Source organism: Choloepus didactylus, chromosome 9 (assembly GCF_015220235.1).
Source record: "Choloepus didactylus isolate mChoDid1 chromosome 9, mChoDid1.pri, whole genome shotgun sequence".
NCBI classification, from domain to species: Eukaryota; Metazoa; Chordata; class Mammalia; order Pilosa; family Megalonychidae; genus Choloepus; species Choloepus didactylus.
Genome location: NC_051315.1, coordinates 66745460 through 66754679, shown reverse-complemented (window position 1 = coordinate 66754679; position 9220 = coordinate 66745460). Strand labels below are relative to the sequence as shown.

At 35.9% G+C, this 9220-nt stretch overlaps 1 pseudogene; it reads right to left on the bottom strand.

Annotated features, from left to right (window-relative positions):
• Positions 1-802: 802 nt before the first annotated feature.
• The window catches only part of LOC119543758, a 30184-nt pseudogene continuing 21766 nt past the window's right edge, over positions 803-9220 (bottom strand).

The following is a 9220-nucleotide window of genomic DNA, read 5'->3' as shown; positions in this document are numbered from 1 at the left end:
TTTGAACATTTTCATTACCACACACACAAAAATAATAAAAATAAAAATTAAAGTGAAGAACAACAATTAAAGTAAAAAAGAACACTGGGTGCCTTTTTTTCCCCTCCCATTTTTCTACTCATCCATCCATACACTTGACAAAGGGGAGTGTGGTCCACATGGCTTTTCCAATCACATTGTCACCCCTTATAAGCTACATTTTTTATACAATCGTCTTCAAGATTCATGGGTTCTGGGTTGTAGTTTCAGGTATTTACTGCTATTCCAATTCATTAGAACCTAAAAATGGTTGTCTATATTGTGCGTAAGAGTGCCCACCAGAGTGACCTCTCGGGTCCTTTTGGAATCTCTTGCCACTGAAGCTTATTTCCTTTCCTTTTACATCCCCCTTTTGGTCAAGAAGATGTTGTCCATCCCACGATGTCGGGTCTAGATTCCTCTATTAGCACTTTTATAGAGTGATATTTCTTGAATACGATGCAACTAACAATAGGAGATATAATGTTCTATGCTTTGAATGACTATGATAACCTACACTGCTTAATTAAAACCTATTGCTGAATAAACAAGGGGATGTAAATAAAAGCTTTTCTTTAAATTTTATTATAGAAAGAAATTCCAAATTCTGTGACTCCACTTTATAAGTGCAAAGGAGGAAACAGAAACAATTATCCTTGTAATTCAGGACAAAATATTTTTATCTGAAAAATTCAGATAATCAAGGCAAATGATAAATGTTTCTCTCTCTCTCTAGCTCAATAAACACTTTTATTGGATGAGCTAGAATGGGAGGGAGGAAGATTTATTTGCCTTTCCGGACCCTGTTTTCCCTCGGATAGGCCTCCAGCTCCTCATTCTCCAGCACATGGCCATCTGCTGGCCACAGTGGCCTGGCTTCAAGCAATGCACACAAGAAGCTTGCCTTGCTGGTGCTGCATCTTCAGAAGACTGCTGACTTCCGTGTTTTTTTTCCCCCTCCATCACGTTTCTTCTGAACTTTCTTTGATCGCTTTTTGTTTAAAATCTCTTCCTCCTCAGGGGTCAGCGAGGCCCCCCTTTTTGAGGTCATGGGCAGTGCATAGCGCGTGTGGTGTGCTGGCGATAAGCACAATGTAGTTCTTCACCACCGTCTTGGCGAGGACCAGCTGGTTGTTGGATGCACTGCAGACTGCATGGATGACCCTCATTTAGCGAGTACAACCTCAGAACCCCAGGAAAAGTTTCCCGCTTCAGCCTCAGGCAGCGGTACTTCTGGTTGCCTCCTCACACAGGAACTACGTGTTTGGGGGTGGGGGAGCAATGTTAGTGTTGGCCATCCGGCGACCCAGCTGTCACTTCCGCTTCTGGAGATAGGCTTTTCTCTTGTCCCAGGGTCTTGCAGTGCTTGTGCCAGTTGTCCTGGAAGATGCTCGTCTCACGGTGAGGCTGGAAACTATCTTATTTTGTATTAGAAAATATAGCAAGCATATAAAAGAATGTATATCAATATATGTGTATAGTTTGAAGAAAAAGAAAATGAATTCTCTGTATCTAGCGCTCAAGCTGAGATCTAGAATATTACCACATCCCAGAAGCATCTTAGGGGTGTCCCTCTCATCCTCACGAAGTGTCCACAATCCTGAACGTTGTTAACCCTGCCCTTGCCTTTCTTATTTATTGTTACAACAGATTTATGTGTCCCTAAACATGATGTTGTTTGGTTTGGCCTGTTTTTAAACTTTACATTGATGAAAACATTGTACGTATTCTTCTGCGACTTGTTTCTTTTAATATTTTATTTCTGAGATCCATCCATGTTGACATTTGTAGCTGTAGTTCATTACTTTTTACTGCTGTGGTATTGCATTTTGAAAATATACCATAACTTATTGATCGAGGTTGTTTTCACATTTAAACTATTGTGAACAATGTTACTGTATGTTTTTATGCATGTCTAATGGTACACATATAGGAGGTATACTTAGGATTGGGAACATTGGATCATAGAGTACATGCACATTCAATTTGACTAGGTAATGCCAAGCTGTTTTCCAAAACTGTCCTTCCAGTTTACATTCTCACCAGCAGAATCTGAGCATTCTCATTGCGCCACAAACTCAGAATGAGTTGGTATTATCACATTTTGTAAGTCTGATATTTTGGAAAGGTCTCTCGTGGTTTTAATTTCTCTGATTTCCCATGAGATTGACGATCTCTTTACCAATCTATGGGCTATTTGTGCCTCATTTTTATGTTTGGTAGTTTGTCATTCTTACTGATTTGTGGAAATTTAAAAATACACTTTGTATTCTGATACTTAGTTATGTGTGTTGCAATTATCTCCTCTCACTTGAGCTTGTCTTTTTACTCTTTTTATAATGTTTTTTGATGAACAGAAGATCTACATCTTGATTTTAATGTAGTCAATATTTTCCTTTATAATTTGAGCTTTTAATGTCTGGTTTAAGAACTCCTCTCCTACTTTGAGATTATAAAGATGTTCTACCATATTATCTTCTTAAAGTTCTATAGTCTTGCCTTTCACATTTAGGCCTTAAATCTACCTGGAACTGAATTTTGTGTATAGTGTGAGGTAGGAGTCTAATTTCATTTTCTTATATTGAAAGCAAATTGTTTCAGCACTAGTTATTGAAAAAAAAAATCCACTTTTCCCCACTGATCTGCAATTTTATCTCTGTCATATGTTGTATCCTTTTATGTGTGGGTTTCTTTCTGGGCTCTCTATTCTGTTCCGTTTGTCTAAGGTTCTATACCTCCCTCCCCTTTAAAAAAAACTACCTATCACATTGTATATCTCTTCAGCAATTAAGCTCTTTTTTAATGTTTTTCTATAAAGTTTTCTTTGAGGGATTCAGTTTGCTAGTGTTATGAATGGGATTTTTGCATCTGGGTTCATGAGTAAAATTGGTTTTTAAATTCCTCTTTTTATAATGTCATTGAATTTTGTCATCAAAGTTTATATTCATGCCTGAAAATGAGTAATAGTAATGTTTCCATCTTTTTTTTTTTTTTACTATGACCTGAAATAGTTTGTGTAACTTTGTTTCTCAAATGGTTAGTAGAACTTGCCAGTAAGATCTTCTGGGTCTGACATTTTCTCTGGGAAAGATTTTAAACTAATGATTAAATTTCTTTAATGGTTTCTTTAATGGTTATAGGACCATTCAGGTTTTGATTTCTTAAATCAGTTTAGGTAAGTTTTATTTTATAGGAATCATTTCAGCTAAGTTTTAAAATTTATTGGCCTAATATTTATACATCTCTTAATTATTTAATGTCTACAGAATCTGGATTTAAGTCCCATTTTAATTTTATATGTTTATGTAATGTTTTCATTTCATATAGATATTATTTTAATTTGATTTTTATTTTGGAGATTGTCTCTTGTTTCAAAGATTTGTCAATTTTACTGTTTTTTTCAGAGAACCAACTTTTGGCTATTAGGTCTTTCATTTCCTATTTCATTAATTTTTGTTCCTAACTTTATTATTCCATTCCTTCTCCTTCTTTGGGTTTATTCTGTTTTACTTTTACTGACTTTTTAAGATAGATGCGGTTTCATTATTTTTTCTCCAGCTTTTCTTCTTTTCTCATTTAAGCAGTTAGCCCACATGTTTTCCTCTAAGATTTCTTCAGTTTCATAATGTAAGTTTTTTTTTTTTTTACTGCTGGGCTCCTCCCCGGGCTCTATCCCACCCACTTGGGACAATCCACTGGTCTGGATATGACTGCTGCTCTCCAACAATACCTCGTGCACGCCACCTGCTTCTTCTTTTTTTTAAATGCAATTTTATTGAGATATATTCACATAACATACAATCCTTCAAAGTGTACAATCAGTTGTTCATAGTTGTGCATTGGTCACCACAATCAATCTTTGAGCATTTTCATTACTCCAAAAAATAAAATAAAAATTAGAACAAAAAAGAACATCCAAAACATTCCATTGCCCTCCTCCCCCATTGTTCATTTACTTTTTTCCCACACTCATTCATTGTTTTTTTTAACTTTATCAAAAAATTAATAAAGCAAACAATAAAAAAACATTTCAAACAAAGCAAAACAAAACAAAGGAATAAGAAAAAACAAATAAGCTAAAATAACTACATTTATGCGAACTTGTTCCTACCATACCCCCAGAAGTTAACAAACCATAGTCGTTCCTAAGCATTCCCAGAACATTAAGTTTACCCTCCATAACTTATCAGTTCTTATTAGATTATTGTTCCCCCTTCACTATTTGCTGTCTATCAGTAGGTCGCCTACATTCTACAATATAAACCATTTATTTTACATTTTTCACAGTGTTCACATTAGTGGTGGCATACAATATTTCTCTTTTTGTGCCTGGCTTATTTTGCTCAGTATTTTGTCTTCAAGATTCATCCATGTTGTCATATGTTTCACAACATCCTTCCTTCTTACTGCCTCATAGTATTCCATCGTGTGTATATACCACATTTTGTTTATCCACTTGTCTGGTGAAGGACATTTGGGTTGTTTCCCTCTCTTGGCAATTGTGAATACTGCTGCTATGAACACTGGCATGCAGGTATCTGTTCGTGTCAATGCTTTCAGATCTTCCGGGTATATACCAAGAAGTGCAATTGCTGGATGGAAGGGTAATTCTATATCTAGTTTCCTACGGAACAGCCAGACTGTTTTCCAGAGTGACTGTACCATTATACAGTCCCACCAACAATGAATAAGAGTTCCAATTTCTCCACATCTTCTTCAGCATTTGTAGTTTCCTGTTTGTTTAATGGCAGCCAATCTCATTGGTTTGAGATGATATCTCATTGTGGTCTTAATTTGCATCTCCGTAATAGCTAGTGAAGCCAAACATTTTTTCATGTGTTTTTTGGCCATTTGTATTTTCCTCTTCAGAGAACTGTCCTTTCATATCTTTCATCCGTTTTTTAATTGGGCTGTCTGTACTATTGTCATTGAGTTGTAGGATTTATTTATATATGCAAGATATCATGGTTTCCAAATATTTTTTCCAATTGAGTTGGCTGCCTCTTCACCTTTTTGACAAATTCCTTTGAGGTACAGAAGCTTTTAAGTTTCAGGAGTTCCCATTTATCTATTTTCTCTTTTGTTGCTTGTGCTTTGGGTGTAAGGTCTCAGAAGTGACCTCCTAATACAAGGTCTTGAAGATGTTTCCCTACATTATCTTCTAGGAGTTTTATGGTACTGTCTCTTATATTGAAGTCTTTAATCTATTTTGAGTTAATTTTTGTGTAGGGTGAGGTAGGGGTCTTCTTTCATTCTTTCAGATATGGGTATGCAGCTCTCCCAGCCCCAATTGTTGAATAGACGGTTATGTTCCAATTCAGTGGTTTTGGGGGCCTTATCAAAGATCAGTTGACTGTAGATCTGGGGGGTCTAGCTCTGATTTCTCAGTTTGATTCCATTGATTGATATGTCTGTCTTTGTGCCAGTACCGTGCTGTTTTGACTACTGTGGCTTTATAATAAGCTTTATAATAAGTCAGGGAGAGTAAGTCTTTCCACTTCGTTTTTCTTTTTTAGAATGTTTTTAGCAATTCAAGGCATCTTCCCCTTCCAAATACATTTGGTAACTAGCTTTTCCAAGTTTGCAAAGTAAGTTATTGGAATTTTGATGGGAATTGCATTGAATCTGTAGATCAGTTTGGGTAGAATTGACATCTTAATGACATTTAGCCTTCCTATCCATGAGCAAGGAATATTTTTCCCTCTTTTTAGGTCCACTTGTATTTCTTTTAGTAAAGTTATGTAGTGTTCTATGTAGAGGTCTTTTACATCCTTGGTTAAGTTTATTCCTAGGTACTTGATTTTTTTAGTTGCTGTTGAGAGTGGTATCTTTTTCTTGAGTGTCTCTTCAGTTAGGTCATTTCTAGTGTATAGGAACATTACTGACTTATGTACATTAATCTTGTATCCCGCTACTTTGCTAAATTTGTTTATTAGCTCAAGTAGCTGTGTTATCGATTTCTCAGGATTTTCCAGATATAAGATCATATCATCTGCAAACAATGATGGTTTTACTTCTTCCTTTCCAATTTCGATGCCTTTTATTTCTTTGTCTTGCCAGATTGCTCTGGCTAGCACTTCTAGCACAATGTTGAATAACAGTGGTGACATTGTCTTGTTCCTAATCTTAGGGAAGGCTTTCAATTTCTCGCCATTGAGTATTATGCTGGCTGTGGGTTTTTCATATATGCCCTTATCATATTGAGAAAGTTTCCTTCAATTCCTACCTTTTGAAGTGTTTTTATCCAAAAAGGATGCTGGATTTTGTCGAATGCTTTTTCAGCATCTATTGAGATGATCATTTGATTTTTCCCTTTTGATTTGTTAATGTGTTGTATTACATTGATTGGTTTTCTTATGTTGAACCATCCTTGCATGCCTGGAATGAACCTCATTTGGTCATGGTGTATGATTTTTTTAATGTGTCTTTGGATTTGATTTGCAAGTATTTTGTTGAGAATTTTTGCATCTATGTTCATTAGGGAGAATGGCCTGTAGTTTTCCTTTCTCATACCATCTTTACCTGGTTTTGGTTTTAGTGTGATGTTAGCTTCATAAAATGTGTTAGGTAGTACTCTGTTTTCTTCAATGTTTTGAAAGAGTCTAAGTAAGATTGGTGTCAGTTCTTTTTGGAGAGTTTGATAGAATTCCCCTGTGAAGCCATCTGGCCCTGGGCATTTATTTGTGGGAAGGTTTTTGATAATTGATTGGATCTCTTTGCTTATGATTGGTTGGTTGAGATCTTCTGTTTCTTCTCTGGTCAGTCTAGGTTGTTCATGTGTTTCCAGAAAATTGTCCATTTCCTCTACATTATATATTTTGTTGGCATACAGTTGTTCATAGTATCCTTGTAATTTTTTAAATTTCTTTGGGATCCATAGTAATGTCATCTCTCTCATTTATTATTTTGTTTATTTGGGTCTTCTCCCTTTTTGATTTTGTCAGTCTAGCTAAGGGCTTGTCAATCTTGTCGATCTTCTCAAAGAACCAACTTTTGGTGTTATTTATTCTCTTTATTGTTTTTTTTTTCTCTGTGTCATTTATTTCTGCTTTAATCCTTGTTATTTCTTTTCTTCTACTTGGTTTAGGTTTAGTTTGCTGTTCGTTTTCTAGCTTCTTCAGTTGTTCCATTAGTTCTTTGATTTTAGCTCTTTCTTTCTTTTTAATGTATGCATTTAGAGCTATAAATTTCTCCCGCAATACTGCCTTTGATGCATCCCATAAGTTTTGATATGTTGTGTTCTCATTTTCATTTGTTTCTATATATTTAGCAATTTCTCTTGCTATTTCTTCTTTAACCCACTGATTGTTTAGAAGTGTGTTGTTTAACCTCCAGGTATTTGTGAATTTTCTAAGTCTCTGATGGTTATTGACTTCTAACTGCATTACATTGTGGTCAGAGAATGTGCTTTGAATAATTTCAAATTTTTAAATTTATTGAGGCTTGTTTTATGTCCCAGCATATGATCTATTCTGGAGAAAGTTCTGTGAGCACTAGAGAAGAATGTGTACCCTGGTGATTTGGGATGTAATGTTCTATATATGTATGTTAATTCAAATTCATTTATCAGATTGTTTCAGTTTTCAGTTTCCTTATTGGTCTTCTGTCTGGTTGATCTATCTATAGGAGAGAGTGATGTATTGAAATCTCCCACAATTATTGTGGAATCATCTGTTGCTTCCTTTGGTATTGCCAATGTTTGTCTCATGTATTTTGGGGCGCCTTGATTGGGTGCATAGATGTTTATAACTGTTATTTCTTCTTGTTGAATTGTCCCTTTTATTAGCATATAGTAACCTTTGTCTCTTATAACATCCTTGCATTTAAAGTCTATTTTTTCTGATATTAATATTGCTACTCCTGCTTTCTTTCTTTCTTTTTTTGTTTTTTTGGGATTGCAGTTGGTTTTTTTTTTTTTTTTTTTTTTTTTTTTTTTTTTTAATCATCATTTTATTGAGATATATTCACATACCACGCAGTCATACAAAACAAATTGTACTTTCGATTGTTTACAGTACCATTACATAGTTGTACATTCATCACCTAAATCAATCCCTGACACCTTCATTAGCACACACACAAAAATAACAAGAATAATAATTAGAGTGAAAAAGAGCAATTGAAGTAAAAAAGAACACTGGGTACCTTTGTCTGTTTGTTTCCTTCCCCTACTTTTCTACACATCCATCCATAAACTAGACAAAGTGGTGTTTGGTCCTTATGGCTTTCCCAATCCCATTGTCACCCCTCATAAGCTACATTTTTATACAACTGTCTTCGAGATTCATGGGTTCTGGGTTGTAGTTTGATAGTTTCAGGTATCCACCACCAGCTACCCCCAATTCTTTAGAACCTAAAAAGGGTTGTCTAAAGTGTGCATAAGAGTGCCCACCAGAGTGACCTCTCGGCTCCTTTTGGAATCTCTCTGCCACTGAAGCTTATTTCATTTCCTTTCACATCCCCCTTTTGGTCAAGAAGATGTTCTCCGTCCCACGGTGCCAGGTCTACATTCCTCCCTGGGAGTCATATTCCACGTTGCCAGGGAGATTCACTTCCCTGGGTGTCTGATCCCACGTAGGGGGGAGGGCAGTGATTTCACCTTTCAAGTTGGCTTAGCCAGAGAGAGAGGGCCACATCTGAGCAACAAAGAGGCACTCAGGAGGAGACTCTTAGGCACAAATACAGGGAGGCCTAGCCTCTCCTTTGCAGCAACCGTCTTCCCAAGGGTAAAACTTATGGTAGAGGGCTCAACCCATCAAACCACCAGTCCCCTATGTCTGTGGTCATGTTAGCAACCATGGAGGTGGGGTAGGCGAATACCCCTGCATTCTCCACAGGCTCCTCAAGGGGGCACTACATCTTTTTTTTTTTTTTTTTTTTTTTTTTTCCCCTTGTTTGTCTTTTTTTCTTTTTTTTTTTTTTTTTTTAACTTTCCCTTCTTTTTTCAAATTGCAGTTGGTTTTAATTTTCTTTTTAGTCTTCCATATTGTCTTAATTTTTTCTCCATTGAGTATATTTTACTTTTAGAATCAAAGATATAGAAATGTTTTCAACATAATAGGCTCATATATTTTCTTGCAACAATTCCAAACTTTACTGTCTTACTCAGATATGAGTAATACTTTCAATTATGATCAAAAATGTCCCTTCTCCTTTTGAACCCCAAAGGAAAATAGGAAGAGAACAGGAGATTTGGGGCTGC